Below are 23,131 nucleotides of genomic sequence, written 5' to 3'. Positions count from 1 at the left end.
TTTCTTTTTCAAAATATTATGTTGTTAAATAATTTATAAACAATGGTTAATTAGAACTTTTCAATGGAAACGGGATGGCTGCTACCTTTACAGTAACGGCCACTAATATGATAAAAATATATATTTCAAATAATTTTTCACACTAATATACACTGCAAATATCCTAGATTATTCAGCAATATCATCAAGAATAATTTGATCTATAAAGAGTTAATGATATATTTTTAATAGTTAGTCAAACCAAAGCAAAATACTAATGCTGTATCATTTGATAGGAAGAGGAAATGCTACAAATTTCCTGGGGCTAATATCTGAGCCAGGTTTAAATGCCAACACTAAAAATAACAACTGGAATTAATGTGATAGTGGCTCCAGTTTATTTTTACCGTGGAAACTACGTGATTGAAACCTGATATGCTTCAGGAAATTTCGCTTCTCTTTAATGCCTTATTTTGTTCATGATCGCATGAATTTAGTTGGATTATCATATGCACCACATGGAAGTATTGATTCACTGTCACATCTATTTTTGCTCAGCAGTAATGCCAAAATATTGAGACTCCTGTTGATAATCCTATTTAGTCCATTTCATAACAAGGTTTCTGTTGAATATTGGCAACCAGTATCAGGTCTTTGAAAATGTATTTTAATTCATTCTCGTGATCAGTGTGTGGCTAGCAAGGCAAGCACGACATGAAGGTATTAACTATCCTTTATTTTAAACTCTGCAGTCCATATGATGAATGTACTCCCACAGTTCTGTTCGGTAGCGAATACCATGACTATTTGATGATTTTGGGATAGTTATACCTGTCCAAATTGTCTGGAACTCAGTGAAGAATTTGCATCTAATAATGCTCCAACGCACATTCAACCCTTTATCTTCACGTTTTGAACAATGACCCTCCAGATTATTCCCAATGGAGATAACAGTAAAGCTAAATGATGAAGTTCTGACAAAGCAGACTGGTTTGTTTTGAGCAACATCAAGGTTCTTACATTTTATCATGTATACATCTAACAGGCAAGTGATAGAATGTCATCACTTTAAACTTTATCATTGGTGGACAGGTCAATGAGACAGTATAAATTAAAACAAACAAAAAAAATGCTAAATGTTTTTACATTGGTAATGGTGTAGATAGTCAAAAGAATAAAATGCCCTCCAGCCTATCTTAAAGACACACCTTAAATCCATTTAATTTTACCAATGATTCTTAAAAATATGTTACAGGAGATATTATCAAACTGTGGTCCTGTATTGACAAAGCATCACTAAAGTTAACCTTTCACTCATTGAATATCTCACATCAATTTAAAATGCATAGCAGGTAAATTAAACATAAAATTATCAATAAACCAATATGCACAAATTGTTCAAAATAATGAAAATTATGTTTAATAACTGTTCCCACAATTACCAATTCACAAGGTGTAATGACTACTTTCCTTTATAATTGCTTGGAGCAGGATTTCCCAACATTTTTAGCTCACAGTACCCTTTTAGGGAGCACTTGGAAATGGTAGAACCCTAATCTTCATGTACAGTTTGCAGAAGTAAAGTGCTCCCTCATTATTACAATAATGAGAAATACCCCTGAAAGTAATGATAATAATGAGATAAATAAAAGGATTTACTTTGGTTCAAACAAAGGTTGAAATGAGTGTGATTTGGGAATTAATCTTTTTACTTTTAAATTTAAATTTCTTTCTTTGGCTTGGCTTCGCGGACGAAGATTTATGGAGGGGGTAAAAAGTCCACGTCAGCTGCAGGCTCGTTTGTGGCTGACAAGTCCGATGCGGGACAGGCAGACACGATTGCAGCGGTTGCAGGGGAAAATTGGTGGGTTGGGGTTGGGTGTTGGGTTTTTCCTCCTTTGCCTTTTGTCAGTGAGGTAGGCTCTGCGGTCTTCTTCAAAGGAGGTTGCTGCCCGCCAAACTGTGAGGCGCCAAGATGCACGGTTTGAGGCAATATCAGCCCACTGGCGGTGGTCAATGTGGCAGGCACCAAGAGATTTCTTTAGGCAGTCCTTGTACCTTTTCTTTTGTGCACCTCTGTCACGGTGGCCAGTGGAGAGCTCGCCATATAACACGATCTTGGGAAGGCGATGGTCCTCCATTCTGGAGACGTGACCCATCCAGCGCAGCTGGATCTTCAGCAGCGTGGACTCGATGCTGTCGACCTCTGCCATCTCGAGTACTTCGACGTTAGGGATGTAAATTTAAATAATACATGTGTAAATATAAAAAGTGATGAAAAAGTGGAATCCTTTTTATACTTTCATGTATTTATTTATTCTCAAAGAAATTTAGTTTTTAATTTAGCCCCTATTAATTCTGTATTACAAAGTAATTTTAAAATTCAATAATTTTCTGATTATTCTTTTGAATTTTTTTTAAGTAAGTACAATTAAAAAGTGTGCCACTTTGCAATACCTGCTATATAAAAAAAGTATGGTAAGAAAATAAATAAACTTACCATTCTCCAAGTTGAAATTATTTGTTGTCATCACAGATCTTCTTAATGTTGGGCACAATATGGCCAGCTCCTTTGCGCCAGAAGAATTTGGATTCTCATTGGTTAAAAATGATGCACAGGCCTGACATTTGCGCTGCTGACTTCAGGCCTCATGATGCCTTTTTTTGGGTGGAGCGTACAGTTGGCTGCCGTCCCAGAAACAAACTGAATTAAGGACAGAGTAAATAAGTAAATTAAAGAAAAACAGGTATCACATTATTATTCCCTGTCACTTCTTCCATAGAACCCTTACTCATTTCCACGGAATCCAGTTTGGAAAACCATGGCTTAGAGGATATTAGAATGTTGTTGCTGTCCATGACTCGTTCAAACAAATCTGTATTGAAGTTGAGTTGAATTTTATAGAGTTTATTAAACATTGTTAATTATCAATTGCTATACATTGTAACAAGCTGTTAAACATTGTAAGATGGTGCTAAAATTTTGTTAAATGGTCATTAAAAATTGTCAGACATTTTAAATCAATACCATTTTATAGAACAAAAGAAAATAAGCTAACACATTTAATATCTAACAAGCCATAAGACCTTGGCTCAAAGATGTTGCTAGGAGACACTCAAAAAATGTAAACAATTGCTATTTCCAGACTGCTTGTAACTTGCAATTTATTTTATCTCTTAAAATGCTGGCTCCTAATTATATGTCTAAAATATAAAAAAACCATTACAAATAAAAAATAAAACATAGTACAGAGTAGTGCATATAAATATATAGGTTAAATTTCAAAGGAAAGTGGAAGTCAATTATCAAAGCTTTCTGCCTCTTGTAAAAGACAGATTTTGATAATTAGTCTGTTCAGAAAGCCAGTTTTAGTCTTGATCTTAACTTGTCATACAAGTCCTCTTTTGTCCTGGATGGTATCAACAATCTTCCCCATCAACCTTAAATTTCGAGGCGCTGAATGGTCCATTATGATCACAACATCCCCAGCCGTGAAATTGCACCTGATTTTAAACCATTTCTGTCGCTCCTGCAACAGTGTAAGATATTCCTTCACCCATCTTTTCCAGAATAAATCCAATATAAATTACACCTGTTCCATCTGTGGCATGCATATATGTCTTCCTTCTGAAACTGCCCTGGTAGAAACAAAGGATTGATCATAAGAATATTCATTCTTTTTCTCAGACTTGAAATTTAATCTGCAAATCTCTTCCTCTGGCAGAAGCAGATCTCAGCATTAATCAATTCTTCAACTGTGAGTTCTCCTTTTTCTTGAGTCTCAAAATCACCTGTTTCTTTTTTGTGATAGATCTTTTTGGTGGCTGTTATCCATTTGAAATTGAGAAGGAACATCGCTTGTTTGTTTGTTCTGCCTGCTACGATTCAGAAACCATCTTTGAAATCTAAACATCCATCCTGTTGCCTTTTTCAAATTATTCCAGGATGAGAAGTAATGGATTAAGCAAGTAACTGAATCCACTTTGTCAGATATTTGCAGTTTTACCCCTGATTTCAGAGTCTTCTGGTAAAATTTCTTTTAATTTATCAGGATTTTGAGGACAATGCTTTTGAGGCTGTAGAAAAAAAAAATCAAGGCCCTGACACCACATTTCATTCTTCAGAAAAGACTTGACTTTCAAACCTTGGGAAGGCAGATTGGGAGGATTGTTAAATGCATTAACATATCGGCACTGTATTGAATATGAGACTTTATCAATTTCAGTGATTCTATTTGCCACGAAAGTTCATTGTTGATGTATTTGAGCACAGAGGTCCAAAAAATGGAGTCTGTTGGTTTCATCTGCAATTCTTTTTTCAACATTGTACCCATTCTGCTCACCATGGTAACAGCCATCAACTCCAATTGTGAAACAGTGATTGGTTTCAATGACCCACTTGGGCCCTTCCCATTGCAAATCCACAATGTACCTGATCCTTGTTATCATGCAGTAACAGGAAACTAACAGTTCCGTAACAATCTTCACATGCATCTCCAAAATGATGCAATTGAGCAGATATTACCATTCCAAAATTTGTGGGTTTGAAGCATCTGTCAAGCTTGAAGTTTTCCAGTTTACAAAGATCCTGAATCAAACACGTCCATTCCTGTACAACATCTCACCTTCCCAACCAATCCTCTTCCTACACACATCTTGCAGAATCTTCTTGACAGTCAGGACAACTGGTGCCAATATTACTAGAGGATCATATATCAAATTGACTGCTGATAGAATTCCCCTTCTTGTGAGAAGTCAGTCCTTCAAAAATTTTTTTTTTAAATTTTCTCAAGCAATCTTTAATAATAAACAAAAAAGGCTAACGTCTGTGGAATACTGATTTATCTTAACAAGTAACTTTCTGTAATAATGTCCTTATAATATTCTTATTTTACTATCCTTGTACAGTAACTTGTTATTTAACATTGCGTTGCAAAGCGAAGTGTAGATGACTGTTATTCATCCACTTGGAAAGAAGAAAGCATCCCTTGAAACAGTACGCTTTTAACTCATGATAAAGAGCTACTGCTTCTTTTACGGTAGCTGCAAAAGTGAAATAGTAATCTACATAGAAATAATTCCTGATGATGCTTATAGCTTGAGAGCTAAATTGTTCCATATTGTCCTCAGCACACTTCCTAAGAGCAAAATTTGCACAACTTGGTGATGAAGTTGCTCCAAATAGATGCCCTGTCATAACAAGTCACGGTATTCATTTAGTACTTTTACCTGATGGAACATTGCTTCAATGTCTGCAGTTATGATGACAGGTTCTTTATGGAATCTAGTGTAGTGTTGAAAGAGCACAGTACTAGTGATGATGCCATTCTCCAGACATTACATTAAATTAAGCACCACATATCTTTTCAGTGTGATGATAAGGAACTAAGATACATTCAAAGATGAGCAAGCTTTTTCTCAGTGCCCTGGCCAACTTCAACCCATCTGCCATCTCAAACAGATTAGCTGATCATTATCTAATTACCATTTGCCAAGATTAACCTTGTCCAAAATTGGTTCCTTTATTTCCTACATTGTAATAATAATTATATTTCAAAATACTTTATTTAATGCAAAGTGATTTGTGGCACCCAGAGATCATCAAATAATTACAAATTTATCTTTTTTCCTTTATTTTGACATCATCAAATTTATCAGTTTCATTCTAAGGGAAAGTGTTCAGTCTTTTTCCAAGATCTTTTGTTGTAAAAGCTGTCCAGAGAATATAACAACTAATCTTCACAGTATCTTCTTGCTTTATAAATCTTGGCTTCATGAATATTTAAATAATTCCAAAATTGTAAATTATTTGTATTATCTACAATGGTCTAATTTCCTTACAACTAAATTAATCAAATGAGATAATTGAACTATTGAAAAACATTTTTGACATAATTTCTCAATATATAATTGCTAATGAATTATAAAATGAAAACAGTGATCAATCGTAACCATTTTCCTCCACACAATGGCTGTTCAACCTGCTGAATTCTTCCAGAAGATTGCTTTTTGGTGTCTTTTTATTTAAGTTCTTAATGTAATTAAATAGCTGAAAACCTAATATTAATTTTTGTGACCCCTACCTTCCTTAAGGGTAATAACCTGCTAATGTGAACAGGTTCTTTCTCAATATTACCACCAGCACTGTTGCTCTTTTGGATGATAACTTACCAAATGATTTTGAAACTGGAGATACACAATTTTGACTGGATCTTCCCCTTTTTTACACTGGTTGTTGTCTTCTCAAAAAAATTCTTGTATTAGCCTTGTAATAAGTTTGCTGACTGCCTGGTATTTTAATTCTATAACACACATTTACTACAACCATTATAATATATTCTAATAGTTTTTTTTAAAGTAACTTTTTTTTCTGTTTCCTTGCCATTATCTAATCTCAAAAGTATCCTGAAAAAAAGTCAAAAGCTGGATATTGGGACTCTCAACCAACTGTGACTCTCCTATTCTAAATTAGGATCTTGCAAAATCAACAAAGTTAATTCAACTTGCTAATGACTCAATGAGATCTAAATCATAGAAAAATCAATGTTCTTGAGCAATATAGTTATCTTCTCCAATAAACAAAATGTTGGTAGCTGAGAGATAAAGCATTTTGTAAATGATACACATTGAAGTCACTGTGTAGCAGTGGAGGGAGCAAATGTGTGTTTGATAGAGTACCAAACAAGCAGATTGATTTTAACTGGATAGCAGTGAACTTTCTGAAAGTTCATAAAGCAATCAGCCAGACTAATGGTGAGGCAAACAAGGAAATTTGCAGATGCTGGAGTCTAGTGCAGCACACAAAAGTGTTGGAGAATCAAAGTGTGGTGATAAGCAATTACACCATTAGGTCACCATGGGTCATCCCAGTGACCTTGTATATAAAGCAGTTCAGAGCTACAGTCTAGCCTTCCAGGTTCATCTTGCAGAGAGACAAGACCTCTTAGTGTACATATTAATTTATTAAATTATACTCGCACTGCTGGTGTGGTTATTGTCAGTACACTAAGCACATCATGCAGCATCCATAGAAGGTAAAAGGCAGGCCTGAGCCCTTCCTCAGACTACTGTATTCCATCATACTTCTGACTTCAAATGCTAGTAACCTCTTCAGTCATCAAATCTTAATAATGAACTTGTCATTTACTAACATTTCAGTGAAAATCTTCAAGTGATAAATGATAATGAAACTGATGATGTTTTGAGTAGGGAAAATCTTAGAATGTGATTCAAATATTTGACCTGACAGTTGCCCTACCTTTATCATTATCATTTGATAATACCAGTGCCTAAAAATCAGCATTTGGCCTACAAATTAGCATTGGCTTTTGCATGCAATTTAAAAACAATTTAACCTGGAATAAATTACCTTGCACATATTTCTGGATTGAATCTCTGAAATCAGGTAATTTAACTGTGCATTTCCTGTAATAAATCTCTATTTGCAAACATCGAGCTCAAGATATTGTCCTTTTTTGAGTATTTCAGGGGAACTTGGATCGTATTATCTTGGGGCACTCTCAAGCCAACATGAAGTTATATACCCACAGTATAATTGTGTTCAGGGTAGAGATTCTGTGAAAGAGCTGCATTCAGCAGGAAAAATCATTCTGCTCAAAGCCTTTGTTTCTTTTATTCAACTCAATATAAAAAGTGTAAATGTAATAAATGACATCACAGATATATTGAAAACATAATCAGGTTTGGCAGATTTGACATGAAATAGTTGGGAGGTAATGAAGTTGAATTTGTACACATACTTTCAAAAGCTGCATCTTTTTTTTAAAAAAGGGCCACGTATAATATTCATAAACAAAATAAACTTTAGGAGATTAAAAAGGCATTTGCTGCATGGATATAAATTGCTTTTGTAACAAATACAAAGTTTCAGAACTAATATTAGCTGAATCCAAATGCACAATACAATGTTTTCTCAAGTAGAAATAGAAAATTAAATGAAAAAAGATGTCTGACCTCATCCAATTAACAACACTGCACCAATTCCTGAATGGCCCAACATCCTGAGATTATCAACTAGTGCCTCGGTCTGAATTTTACTGAACCTTCACTCACATTCTCCGAACATAGTGTTTCACTGATCCCCTGAGGACTAAATATTCACACCCAATTCTCCAAGCACAATGATTCCCATTTGTGATCCTCAAGAATGTTTGTTGCATCCCTCCTGATACCAAGGCAATTCCTTCACCACTATCCTGTGTAAATGTTCCTCCTCAAATCCCCAAGTAACAGCTCATCATACCACCCTCACTTCCACCTTACATTCCAAGAAAATGTGTTAGTTCTTTCAAGATTCAAGATTCTTTTATCATTATATAATAGCACAGAAAATGTAATAGTGCACAAAATTGTCTTCTGCATGCCATAAGGCAGACAAAGAGTCACCAGTAGTGTCACCTTCCACCCCTTACAGTAAGGGAAGCAAAAAAGTGTCCCTTCTATTTTTTGAGTGTCTGTGAATTCCCTTCCAGCACTCCAGCAGCCACTGCAGCTGCACAGACTCCTGCTCGATTCATCAGCAACCCAAGCTCCATATCCAAACCTTTGACTAATCAGGAAGCCTTCAGTGCCCAAGGCCTTTTGGGAGCCATTTTGCTCTCAGCACCCTCTCAAATCCCTGCTCTATTACCTGTGTAGTGAACTGCTGCACTCTTGATTACCTGGCTCCACCCTGTTCTGTGGCTCCCCCCTCTTTAGCCTTGCATAAAGCCTCTAACACCTTGACCCCTGAAAGCACGGGTCACAGCACAGGATGAGGTTCCTGTCCATTGTGAATAAAAGCCTGTAAATCAGTGACAATCTCAGCCTCTCGAGTTATTTATCGTGCGTCAACCTGGTTCCTGTGAACCAGTGTCCAGCAGTCCACAGCTCATGTGGGTCCCCCAACCACGTCAGCCACAGCCTGCATGGGTCCCTCAGCTACTGAGCCACTTGCTGGTTTGCTACCATGGTCACCATCTTGTAGGAATATTTCCTCTACTTCTCTGTCTCAATGGGGGAGTTCTTCCCCTTCCTGATGTCCTACATTAGTCCACTGGTCCCCATAGTCTGCAACCCCTCGTGGCTTCTGTTGAGTACAGGCACCACCATCTTGGGGACATACCTCCGCGTTTGAAGGACTTTACTTACAAACACCGTTGGCTCCTTTAACAGGCCGTTTAAAGCCTGAACGGAGCTGCTAGCATTAGGACCGGGTGGTTAAAACCTTAGCTGTAGAGCTGTGTCTCCATATTCTGCTCTTCTGGGACTGCACCAGCAGCAGCGCTGCCGTTACAGCAGCTCCAGCAGTGCTGTCATTTTTCTTCCTCCACATACCTTCCACTGTCACCCTCCCAGCATCACTTCCATCTCCCTGTCCTGTTGGAATCTGGAGCAAACCTCCCACCCATGTCTTAGCACAGTAGGTCAATCAAAACTCTGAAATAAAATCTCATGAATTTGAATTGAATTTTGATAGCTACCAAAATTATCATTATGTCATTTCTGCAGACCTTTTGAGATTCATGGTAATTTCTTAGGACAGAATGCTAAATTGATCTTTATGAGATGACAAAATCTCCATGTTGTTTTCGTAGTTTTTTTATAATGACGTACCTGTTCAGCTGCAGCAAGTAAGAATTTCAGCATATGCATATATTGTACAATGTAAATGACAATGCACTCATTATTGTTATCATTTGGACTTGTGTTTAAGCACAATTACTAAATCTGTAAATGGTACATTGAATCAAGGGCCCATCTAGTATTTGTTTTCACAGGCAGTTGTGGAGGCCAGGTCATTGGATGCATTTAAGGCTGAGATCCATAGGTTCCTGATTAGCTAGGGCATTAAAGTTTATGGGGAGAAGGCCGGGCAAGTGGGGGTGAGTGGGAAAATGGATCTGCACATGAATGAATGGCAGGGCAGACTCAAAGGGATGAATAGCGTCCTATGTTTTAGGTTACTTTATGTTATGCAAAAGTATGGATGGATAACATGAAATTTAGTCACTACAAGGGAAAAAGAATCTAATGCACAATGATCCAGAGGAACTCTTCAGTTTTAACTTTTGCAAACTGCTGCCCTCTGGTGTAAGAAATAACATTTTGTACCACTTGGTTTTTAATGTCATTAATTTTCTACATATACAGAAGATTTTTCCTTACAAACAGCAAGAAATCATATTCTACAAAGAAGCTGACTTTATTAAAAATGATAGTGTGACTTGTGTTGTTGGAACCTTAATTCTGGTACGCAGTTTAATCTTTAGCTTTTCCTCAGCTCCAAATTTCACACAAAATCAACCCCTGCCTGCTCAAAATCACAGGTTTTAAAACACAGTCTCTGTTAAAACATGTTTTATTCTCTTGGAATTTCAAAGTTTGAGACTACACAGAATATGTGCTGCTTAAGTTTACCAGAGCTTTTTCCTTGACCATCAACAATTGGCAAGGAATTCAATACCCTATCTGACATTTATCAGCAATTCTCCTCTCCCACCTTAACTACAATAAAATCCACTTGATCGAATTCAAGTAAGCCTCAAATCAAAAATTAGAAAAAATACAAAAGTTTAAAATTGGCACCCTCTTGCAGTCAGTTCACTAATCCATGTAACACCCAATCTCCAGCAACTGGAAAATTCACTTATCTGGCATTTACCAATTCAACATCCATTGGAGCGCTTACACCCCTAACGTCGAAGTACTCGAGATGGCAGAGGTCGACAGCATCGAGTCCACGCTGCTGAAGATCCAGCTGCGCTGGATGGGTCACGTCTCCAGAATGGAGGACCATCGCCTACCCAAGATCGTGTTATATGGCGAGCTCTCCACTGGCCACCGTGAGGTGCACCAAAGAAAAGGTACAAGGACTGCCTAAAGAAATCTCTTGGTGCCTGCCACATTGACCACCGCCAGTGGGCTGATAACGCCTCAAACCGTGCATCTTGGTGCCTCACAGTTTGGCGGGCAGCAACCTCCTTTGAAGAAGACCGCAGAGCCCACCTCACTGACAAAAGGCAAAGGAGGAAAAACCCAACACCCAACCCCAACCAACCAATTTTCCCTTGCAACCGCTGCAATCGTGTCTGCCTGTCCCGCATCGGACTTGTCAGCCACAAACGAGCCTGCAGCTGACGTGGACTTTTTACCCCCTCCATAAATCTTCGTCCGCGAAGCCAAGCCAAAGAAGAAGATAGGTCCCTTACGCTAACCGTGCTGCCACTAAGAGACAGATCTGCAAGAGGTAGATCTGCAAGAGGTAGATCTGCAAGAGGTATGCTTTTTTTTGAATATTTTATTTTAATTTTGTGGTTAAGCAAGTATCAAGAATTAACCATTACCATTTTAAGTAATTTTCTCTAGAGGAACACAACTATGCATTTCCACATTCTATCGGGCTAAGTCAGAAGGGAACCAGACTTCCGGTAACCACAATATATTTCCTGGCCACTGCCAATGCAACTTTAAGAAATTTTAATCGGTACTTAAACAGCTTCATTTTAGGTCTTATGTCCTCACTATTTCTTAGGAGAAACAATTCTGGAATTTGTGGCAATTATTTCCCAATGATCTGGTTTAATAAAATTCTTCAGTTTTCCCAAAAGGTTTTCACTTCAGAGTATGACCAGGTAGAATGTAAAAAGGTACCTGTTACTTTCCCGCACCTGAAACATTTCCGATACAATAGAATTTATGCAACTTCTCAGGTTAAGATATAGCAGATGCAAAAGATTATATTGCATCAATCTGTATCTTACATTAATTGTGCTAGTCATGCAGTCCTGACATAAGTTGGACCAGTTCTTATCATCTATACTAACATTCAAATCTGATTCCCATTTTTGTTTTGATTTATATAACTCTGGTTTAGGAGTTTCTGATTGAAGTAGAAAATACATTACTGATGTGAACTTCTTTGTTCCCCTTTTGTATCAGAATCTCCATTTCACTGCACTCTGGTAGAATCCTAATTCATCTCTGAAAAAAGCTCTTAATTGAAAGTAGCAGAAGATTGTATTATTATGAATATTGTATTTATTTTTTAACTGTTCAAATGACATTAATTGCCCTTGTACATTATAATCTTCTACATATCATATCCATTGATATTTTGAATCAAGGCCATTTTTGGAGTTATTTTTCATTTTGATTCAATTACATTATTCAATTTATGCCAAATATTCAAAATATGCTTTATTAATGGTGCTTATTTTCCACGAGAAATAGATTTAGTGCCCCACATATATATGAAATCTCTTGTTACTCTCTCTCTGACTTTGTGCAGTTCAATTTCCACCCATGAAGGCTTGTCTCTTCAGTCAAAGAGAGAAGTGACAAATTTCATCTGGGCCGCTCAATAGTAATATTTAAAATTTAGGAGTTGTAATCCTCCCATATATTTCCAAGTTAATTTTTCCATGGAGATTCTGGATAACTTACCTTTCCAGAAAAACTTCCTAATTAATTTATTCAGATTTTAAAAGAAGAGTCTGAAATAGGTATTGTATACATGAGAATATATTCATTTTAATGCAATGTTATTGTAAGAGTTACCCATTTATTTAAATCTTCTTCAGTTTTTTAAGTAAGGGGAGGTAGTTAATCTTATACAAATTTTTTTAAATCATTATCAGTTTTGATCCCCAAGTACGTGATCCCATTCTTAGGCCATCTAAATTGTGTACTCCTTTGGCAGTTTGTATAATCCTCAAGGGAGGTATGCTTGAATACAAATGATTCAATTTCAAATTGGGGCAGTTTATTGATGTCAGTGAATTTTGGCTCATTATGCATAGAAAACCATTATTACATCTTAATAATTTCTCTATAAATGTAATTTTACATGAGAACTCACGTCATTGTCTACTGTTCATACTGAACTCAGTATCAGCTTATGTCATTGATGCCAGAAACCAGGGACCTTAGAGCATGACACTGACAGCAATAATTTTTATAAGCAGTTTTCTTAAGGATAGCAGTAGCCATTATTGTTTCACAGATATCTGCAATATCCAGACAATTATGATATGAGTAGCAGTGCCATCAAGGGTAAAAGAACAAGAATTATTGAATGGATAAGTGGAAATATCCATTATCAGTTTCAAAAAGGTAGCTCCAGTTTATTAGATTATTTTTTATCATGCCCATTTGCATTTCTATCCTATCCATTCACTTCACACACCACACCTGCCTCTCCTTACAGCAAAAACTTGATTTTAATTTTGAGATGGCTCATCTTTTATCAGTTAACTCATTCTGGGGAATATCAACATCACAATATTTGGCTTAATCCAATTGCACAGCTCTATTTTTCTCACTAAATGCTCAAGCTTCTGCAGATAGAAAACTTTTTAAAGCATGGGTGCAATTGTAGCCATTCTCCTTCAGAGAAAGAACACAAGAGCTCACAGAGAAACAGACAAAATTGGGAGAGAAGAAGCAATATCTGCTCATGGTATTCAGGGAGGAATTTTCTAATCTAAATTTCAATGAGGAACAAAACACTTTGTTAAAAAGTTCTATCTGTTGCAGCCATAACTGAATCTTTAAAGCAAAATAAGGTACTAAGGCCTTCGTGGTTAAATGGCAAAGTGTATTTACACATCTGGCTCTGCTCATGGTGAAGCTCAAGATATTTGTAGCATCTTTGAATCGAGTGGAAGATGTCTGAAACTTTCCATTAAAGTTGGAAAATTGTATTACACTATCCCAATGAAAGGAGAAAGCACTATAATGAAACCAAAAAGGATTCCACAATCTGTGCCCCTTTCAAGTGCCCCCTGAAGAAAAGATACACTGCATAGTCACAGCTGAGGTGAGGAGGATCCTATCCAGGATGAACCAATGCAAAACAGCAGGACAAGACAACATACCTGGTCGGAGATTGAAGGACTGTGTGACGCTACTGATGGAGGTCCTAATGTACATCTTCAAGTTTAAATTCAAATTGTTTATCATCTGATTGTACAAGGACAACCCAATGAAACAGCATTCTCCAGTCTGAGGTGGAAAACACTCTAAACACACATACAGACATAAATATTATTGTTAAATAGTGAAGACATGGAGTGTTTTTATGAGTAGTTCATCAGTCATTCAGCAGTCTCACTGCCCATGGAAAGAAATTGTTTCTCAGCCTGGTGGTTCAGGCTCTGATAATTCTGTATCTCTTTCCTGACGGGAGTAGCTGGAAGATGCTGCATGTGGGGTGGTAGGAATCCTCACCTATTTTGCGAGCCCTCTTGAGATGATGATTCTGGTAAATCATGTCAATGGCAGGAGGGAGACCCCAGTGATTCTATCTGCGCTCTTAGCTCCTGGATTGACTTCTGATCTGCTGCTCTATAGCACACATGTCAAACTCTGGCCCGCGGGCCAAATTTGGCCCGTGATATAATTATATTTGGCCCGCAAGATCATTTCAAAAATGTATTAGAGGTGGCCCACTGGCCGCCGCGCCAGTATAGCGCATGCACAGTAATACAACAAATCCCAGAATGCATTGGCATCAGCCTGCTAATCACCCCCATCTCCTCTGTTTACGTTGCAGGGTCTCACCGTGGACTCTGGTTTTGGGGCCTGGCTGGTGTCAGGGGAAGCCAAGGCCGCTTCCCGGAGCCCGGAACCGGAGGCCTCGGGCCTGACCTCACCAGGACCGTTGCCCACTCCCCCTCCCTGCCGCAAGCCGATCCGCGACTCACGGTGACGGGGCCGCTGATCCACCAAGATGCCACCCTGCAGCGAGAGCCGATTCCCCCGCACTGTCGTTGTCCAACCCGATCGCCCGCAAACCCCGCCCTCCCGCACACAGGCCTGAGTAAGGATTATGAACTTTAATCTCAGGATAAAACGATCTTCCAATAGTTTCATGTCACAGTGATAAATATATTCCTGGTTAAAAATGGTCCTGCACCTGGATACAAGCTCATTAGGCATAAAACTTGAAAAGTGTGTAAATCAAAGGATATCTGTACCAATGGAAAACGGGCATGGCAAATTACCCTGCTAGAGTTCATGCCCACAATCAGTCACCCATTTGATTGTTTCAGGAATCATGTTATTCTCCCACATTCTCAATAGCCCTCAGATTTTACTATTCGACAGCACACTAGCAACATTTGACAAATCCTCTATAGAGAAATATTATTTATTGAATATTTTATTTCTCATTTGTTAATGCTTCTGGAAAGAGTTTATCCAAAACTATTATTAAACATTTATTTTAATAAGAAAAAGTTTAACATTACATATGTTGAAAGAAGAGAAAACATGCAGATGTTGTTGAAAATTTTCAATAAATATTTAGTTCGGCCCTCGACTTAGTCCAAGTTTTTAATTTTGGCCCTCCGTGAATTTGAGTTTGACACCCCTGCTCTATAGCAACCATTCTACATTGTAATGCAGCCCACCAGGAACAGGTTGGTGGCAAATAGCCTTGATCCCCATCGGTCTTCTCAGGAAGTTCATCACTGATATGTGCCATCCAGATAAGTGAAAAGATGTGTGTGTGGTCTCTGAGGAACTTGGTGCTCTCTACTCTCTCTGCTACCAAGCTATTAATATGTAGTGGAGGGTGGTTGACTCTGGTCCTCCTGAAGTACATAGTTATCTCCTTGTCCACATTGAAACCTAGATATTTTTCTAACACCATTTCATGAGATTTTCTACCATTTCTCTGTAGTGCAACTTGTTATTGCTGATGAGGCCAACCACTGCTGTGTCATCCAAAGACTTTGTTGGAGCTGCAACTGGTGTTGATTTTTAATTTTTTTTTATTTTTCACACTATAAACCATTCTTTGGCTTGGCTTCGTGGACGAAGATTTATGGAGGGGTATGTCCATGTCTGCTGCAGGCTCGTTGGTGACTGACAAGTCCGATGCGGGACAGGCAGGCACGGTTGCAGCGGTTGCAAGGGAAAATTGGTGGGTTGGTGTTGGGTGTTGGGTTTTTCCACCTTTGTCTTTTGTCAGTGAGGTGGGCTCTGCGGTCTTCTTCAAAGGAGGTTGCTACCTGCTGAACTGTGAGGCGTCAAGATGCACGATTGGAGGCGATATCAGCCCACTGGCGGTGGTCAATGTGACAGGCACCAAGAGATTTCTTTAAGCAGTCCTTGTACCTCTTCTTTGGTGCACCTCTGTCTCAGTGACCAGTGGAGAGCTTGCCATAGAACACAATCTTGGGAAGTCGATGGTCCACCATTCTTGAGATGTGACCCACCCAGCGCAGTTGGGTCTTCAGCAGCATGGATTCGATGCTTGCGGACTCTGCCAGCTCGAGTACTTCGATGTTGGTGATGAAGTCACTCCAATGAATGTTGAGGATGGAGCGGAGACAGCGCTGATGGAAGCGTTCTAGGAGCCGTAGGTGATGCCGGTAGAGGACCCATGATTCAGAGCCGAACAGGACCGTAGGTATGACAATGGCTCTGTACACACTGATCTTTGTGTGTTTCTTCAGGTGGTTGTTTTTCCAGACTCTTTTGTGTAGTCTTCCAAAGGCGCTATTTGCCTTGGCAAGTCTGTGTCTATCTCGTTGTCGATCCTTGCATCAGATGAAATGGTGCAGCTGAGGTAGGTAAACTGGTTGACCGTTTTGAGTTCTGTGTGCCCGATGGAGATGTGGGGGGGCTAGTGGTCACTGTGGGGAGCTGGCTGATGGAGGACCTCAGTTTTCTTCAGGCTGACTTCCAGGCCAAACATTTTGGCAGTTTCCGCAAAACAGGACATCATGCACTGGAGAGCTGGGTCTGAATGGGCAACTAAAGCGGCATCGTCTGCAGAGTAATTCATGGACAAGTTGCTCTTGTGTCTTGGTGTGATCTTGCAGGTGCCTCAGATTGAAGAGACTGCCATCCATGCGGTATCGGATGTAAACACCATCTTCATTGTTGAGGTCTTTCATGGCTTGCTTCAGCATCATGCTGAAGAAGATAGTAAAGAGGGTTGGTGCGAGGACGCAGCCTTGCTTCATGCCGTTGTCAATGGAGAAGGGTTCGGAAAGCTCATTGCTATATCTGACTCGACCTTGTTGGTTTTCGAGCAGTTGGATAACCGTGTTGAGGAACTTGGGAAGGCATCCAAGGCGCTCTAGTATTTGCCAATGCCTTTTCCTGCTCACAGTGTCAAAGGCTTTGGTGAGGTCAACAAAGGAGATGTAGAGTGTTTTGTTTTGTTCTCTGCAGTTTTCTTGGAGCTGTCTGAGGGCAAAGACCATGTCAGTAGTTCCTGTGTTTGCGCGAAAGCCACACTGTGATTCTGGGAGGACATTTTCGGCGACACTAGGTATTAGTCTATTAAGGAGCCATACTGACCAAAATACATACAGACATTTTTCTCTTCAATATATAGTGTTATTTTCTCCCCTTTTTCCCCCCTCCCTTCCCTCCGTCTCTCACCCCCCCTCCCCATTTATTCAAAGTTCAATCTATAAGATACATTAAACCTGTTAAACAATGTCGTCACTTAATAAAAATAAACAAGAAATTTTTGTCTTTTACTTTTACATACTGGGTGAGTTCATTTCATTGTCTTCTCCTTCTGTCATTTTAGGTGGTGGAGGTCTGTGGTAGGATTTCTCTATTGTGTTTCATGTATGGTTTCCATATTTGTTCAAATATTGTGATGTTATTTCTTAAATTATGTTATTTTTTTCCAATTGAATACATTTATTTATGTCTGTACCATTGTTGTATTCTCAAGTTGTCTTCTAATTTCCAATTTGACATAATACATTTTTTTGCTACAGCTTGGGCTATCATAATAAATCTTTTTTGTGCTCCATCCAAATTGAGTCCAAATTCTTTATTTCTTATATTACTTAGAAGGAAGATCTCTGGGTTTTTTGGTATATTGTTTTTCGTGATTTTATTTAATATCTGGTTTAGATCTTCCCAAAATGTTTTCACTTTCTCACATGCCCAAATTGCATGTGTTGTTGTTCCAGTTTCCTTTTTACAGTGAAAACATCTGTCTAATACTGTTGGGACCCATTTATTTAACTTTTGGGGTGTGATGTATAGCCTGTGTAACCAATTATATTGTATCATGCGTAACCTCGTGTTTATTGTATTTCTCATAGTTCCGGAGCATAGCTTTTCCCATGTTTCATTCTTTATCTTTATGTTTAGAACTTGTTCCCATTTTTGTTTAGGTTTACAGCTTGTTTCCTCATTCTCCTTTTCTTGCAGTTTGATGTACATGTTTGTTATAATTTTTTAAATTATCATTGTATCTGTAATCACATATTCAAAATTGCTTCCTTCTGGTAACCTCAGACTGTTTCCCAATTTGTCCTTCAAGTAGGTTTTCAGTTGGTGGTATGCAAACATTGGATCATGAGTTATACTATATTTGTCCTTCATTTGTTCAAAAGATAATAATTTATTTCCTGAAAAACAATTTTCTATTCTTTTGATCCCTTTTCTCTCCTATTCTCTGAAGGAAAGGTTATCTATTGTGAAATAGATTAGTTGATTTTGTGTCAGTATTAATTTTGGTAGTTGATAATTTATTTTATTCCTTTCTATGTGAATCTTCTTCCAAATGTTGAGCAGATGGTGCAATACTGGTGAATTCCTATGTTGCACCAATTTTTCATCCTACTTTTATAGTATATGTTCAGGTATCTTCTGCCCTATTTTATCTAGCTCTAATCTGGTTCAATCTGGTTTTTCTCTTGTTTGATAAAAATATGATAGGTATCTTAATTGTGCTGCTCTATAATAATTCTTAAAATTTGGTAGCTGTAAGCCACCTTGTTTGTACTATTCTGTTAATTTATCTAGCGCTATCCTTGATTTCCCCCCCTTTCCATAAGAATTTCCTTATTATTTTCTTTAGCTCCTTGAAGAATTTCTCTGTTAGGTGAATTGGTAATGATTGAAATAGGTATTATATCCTTGGGAAGATGTTCATTTTAATACAGTTTATCCTTTCTATCGGTGTTAGTGGTAAGTCTTTCCAGTGCTCCAAGTCATCTTGTAATTTTTTCATTAATGGCTGATAATTTAATTTGTATAGATGGCTGAGATTATGATTTAGTTGTATAACTAGGTATTGAATTGCTTGTGTTTGCCATCTAAATGGTGATTCTTTCTTAAACTTTGTGAAATCCGCATTATTCATTGGCATTGCTTCACTTTTATTTGCGTTGATCTTGTACCCCGATACTTCTCCATATTCCTTCAATTTCTTATGTAATTCTTTTATTGATATTTCTGGTTCTGTTAAGTATATTATAACATCATCTGCAAATAGACTGATTTTATATTCCTTCTCTTTTATTTTTATCCCTCTTATTTTATTTTCTGTTCTTATCAGTTCTGCTAGTGGTTCTATAGCTAACGCGAACAGTAAGGGAGATAGTGAACATCCCTGCCTTGTTGATCTGCTTAATTTAAATTGGTTTGATACATATCCATTTACTGTCACTTTTGCCAATGGTCCCTTATATAATGCTTTAATCCAATTAATATATTTCTCTGGTAGGTTGAATTTTTGTAGTACTTTGAATAAATAATTCCATTCTACTGTCAAAGGCTTTCTCTGTGTCTAAAGCAACCGCCACTGTTGGAGTTTTGTTTCCTTGTACTGCATGGATTAAGTTAATGAATTTACAGATATTGTCCGTTGTTCGTCTTTTTTTAATAAATCCAGTTTGATCTAGTTTTACTATTTTTGGTACACAGTTGGCCAATCTGTTTGCTAATAGTTTAGCTATTATCTTATAATCTGTGTTAAGTAGAGATATTGGTCTATACGATGCTGGTGTTAGTGGATCTTTCCCCGTCTTTGGTATTACTGTAATTATTGCTGTTTTGTATGAATCTGGTATGTTTTTTTGTTTTTTCAATCTGGTTCATTACTTCCAGGAGAGGAGGAATTAATAAGTCTTTAAATGTTTTATAGAATTCTATTGGGAGTTCATCCTCTCCCAGTTTTTTTTAATATCTCCTGTATTTCTTCTATTTTAAATGGTTTTATTAATTTATTTTGCTCCTGTTTGCAATTTTGGAAGTTCAATTTTAGTTAGAAATTCATCTATTTTGTCTTCTTTCCCTTCGTTTTCAGTTTGATATAGTTGATCGTAGAATTCCCTGAAGTTTTCATTGATCTCCATTGGGTTATATGTAATTTGTTTGTCCTTTTTCCTTGATGTCAATACCATTCTTTTAGTTTGTTCTGTCTTAAGCTGCCACGCTAGTATTTTGTGTTTTTTCTCCTACCTCATAATACTTGTTTTGTCATTATGTTCTTCTCTACCTTAGATGTTTGAAGTGTTTCATATTTTATTTTTTTTGTCTGTCAATTCTCTTCTTTTAGTTGTATCTTCTTTTATTGCTAATTCTTTTACTGTATTTGTTATTTCCCTTTCCAACTGTTCTATTTCCTGATTGTAGTCCTTCTTCATCTTAGTTACATAACTTATTATCTGTCCTCTGATGAATGCTTTCATTGCGTCCCATAGTATAAACTTATCTTTCACTGATTCCGTATTTATTTCAAAGTACATTTTAATTTGTCGCTCAATTAATTCTCTAAAATCCTGTCTTTTAAGTAGCATGGAGTTTAATCTCCATCTATACATTCTTGGTGGGATGTCCTCCAGCTCTATTGCCAATAACAGGGGTGAGTGATGCGATAACAATCTAGCTTTATATTCCGTTTTCTTAACTCTTCCTTGAATGTGGGCTGATAACAGGAATAGGTTTATCCTTGAGTATGTTTCATGTTTACCCGAATAATATGAATATTCCTTTTCCTTTGGGTGTTGTTTCCTCCATGTATCCAAAAGTTGCATTTCCTGCATCGATTTAATTATAAATTTGGTTACTTTGTTCTTTCTGTTAGTCTTTTTTTTCCAGTTTTATCCATGTTTGAGTTCAAATTAAGGTTAAAATCCCCTCCTATTAGTATATTCCCTTGCATATCTGCGATCTTCAAAAAGATCTTCTTCATTAGGTGTGTATACATTGAGTAAATTCCAAAATTCTGAATATATCTGACATTTTATCATTACTTACCACCCTGCTGGATCTATTATTTCCTCTTCTATTTTGATTGGTACATTTTCATTGATTAATATAGCTACTCCTCTGGCTTTTGAATTATATGATGCTGCTGTTACATGCCCTATCCAATCTCTCTTTAATTTCTTGTATTCCACTTCAGTTAGATGTGTTTCTTGCACGAATGCTATATCAATTTTTTCTTTCTTCAGTAAATTTAACAGCTTCTTCCTTTTGATTTGGTTATGTATTCCATTAATATTTAAAGTCATATAGTTCAACATGGCCATTTCATACTTTGTTTATCTTTCCTTTCCATTTCCTCATCACCACCTTCCCTTCTTATCCATTTCTTTTTTCTTTTTTTGAACATGTTGTATGACAACATTTCTAAAACATAAAATATTTCCACTATTCCCATAGCTAAAATTCCTTTAACCCCAATAGTCCCTCCCCTCTCTGACTTGCCCTTTGTACCTTGTTGGGCAACCACATCTCCCCTCTCCATTTGGATTGCGAACCTGCTCACAAGTGTCAACTGATTTCGCAGTGACTGTTATTCTTCCCCACTCAGCCCCCCCAGAAAAGATTTTAACCTTCACATATAACAAAGCTCACTCTCTTAATTCCCTCCTTACTTCCTTTCTTCCCTTTCTTTCCCTTCTTAGTTCTTACTTATACTTTATTCTTCTTTATATATAGTTGGTTGTCATTTTTAATCTTGTTACATCTCTTCATCTCTCTGTCTGTTTTGTAGGTGTTCTGCAAATTTTCGTGCTTTTTCCGAATCTGAGAACAGTTTGCTTTGCTGCCCCAGGATAACTATTTTAAGCACCACTGGATATTTTAACATAAATTTATAACCTTTTTTCCATCGGGTCGATTTTGCTGCGTTAAACTCCTTCCTCTTCTTCAGGAGTTCAAAACTTATGTCTGGGTAGAAAAAAAATTGACCTTTGTATTCCAGTGGTTTTTTTGTCTTCTCTTATTTTTTTCATTGCCTTCTCCAATACATTTTCTCTTCTCGTATATCTTAGGAATTTTACTAGAATGGATCTTGGTTTTTGTTGTGGCTGTGGTTTAGGGGCTAATGTTCTGGGTGCCCTTTCTATTTCCATTCTTTCCTGTAATTCTGGCATTCCTTGGACCCTGGGGATCCATTCTTTTATAAATTCTTTCATATTTTTGCCTTCTTCATCTTCCTTAAGGCCCACTATCTTTATATTGTTTCTCCTATTATAGTTTTCCATTATATCCATCTTCTGAGCTAACAGCTCCTGTGTTTCTTTAACTTTTTTATCAGATTCTTCCAATTTCTTTTTTAAGTCATCTACCTCCATTTCTATGGCTGTTTCTCATTTTTCCACCTTGTCTACTCTTTTTCCTATTTCTGTCATGACCATCTCTAATCTATTCATTTTTTCTTCTGTAACCTTAGTAACCTTAGTCTATTAAGGAGCCATACTTCTTTTTATTTCACTGAATTCTTGTGTCAGCCATTCTTTTAATGTTTCCATATATTCTTGATTTTTTTTTATCCATGTACTGTCCCTTCCCTTCATCTTCGATTTCTCTGTGTAGAGTTTGATGTTCTCCCTCCTCTTCTTCTGAGTCCACCCCAGGATCTGTGTCCTTTATCTCTGTCTCTTCTGATTTTCTTGTTGGGTTTTTTATTTTATTTTGTTGGGTATTTTTGTTTTTTATTATTTTTATTAAAGGTGTCTTGGTGTTGGTCTTCTTCCTCTGGGTTGGTCATTTGCTGTTTTTCTGATTTCCTTTTTTTATTCTCTTCCTTCTTGTTCCTGTTTTTTTCTGTTTTCCTGCTGGGAGTCTTGCTGTCGTGTTATTCTTGTCTGTTTAAACTGTGGATATTTACTCCTCAGCTGGTCCCCCCTCCCGTCGGTGTTGTTTTTGTCTTGTGCATTGGGCTGTTGCGCCCTTTTGTTTGGCTCCGTGAGCCATCTTTGTAGTCCTGCACTCGGGGTTTCCACTGACCTCAGGGAGCGGGCTTCTCTCTCCACGGCGGGCCTCCTCGTACAGGTAAGGCCTTCACCTTTCTCTTCCAATGTCTTTCCTTCTTCATTTCTTCCCGTTGTTTTTGGATTTTCTTTCTTTGCTGCCATTTTCTCCACACTTTTAT

At 37.5% G+C, this 23,131-nt stretch overlaps 1 long non-coding RNA gene across 1 annotated transcript in view; it reads right to left on the bottom strand.

Moving 5' to 3' along the window:
• The window catches only part of LOC138736311 (uncharacterized), a 104,191-nt gene that overhangs the window by 66,899 nt on the left and 14,161 nt on the right, over positions 1 to 23,131 (bottom strand). Inside the window, exon 2 of the long non-coding RNA XR_011340219.1 lies at positions 2,480 to 2,683. This is a non-coding gene — a long non-coding RNA (uncharacterized lncRNA). The remainder of the gene's footprint in view (positions 1 to 2,479; positions 2,684 to 23,131) is intronic.

The sequence above is a fragment of the Narcine bancroftii genome, chromosome 6 (assembly GCF_036971445.1).
Source record: "Narcine bancroftii isolate sNarBan1 chromosome 6, sNarBan1.hap1, whole genome shotgun sequence".
NCBI lineage: Eukaryota > Metazoa > Chordata > Chondrichthyes > Torpediniformes > Narcinidae > Narcine > Narcine bancroftii.
The sequence above is the reverse complement of the archived record's forward strand: the minus strand, read 5'-3'. Positions and strand labels throughout refer to the sequence as shown.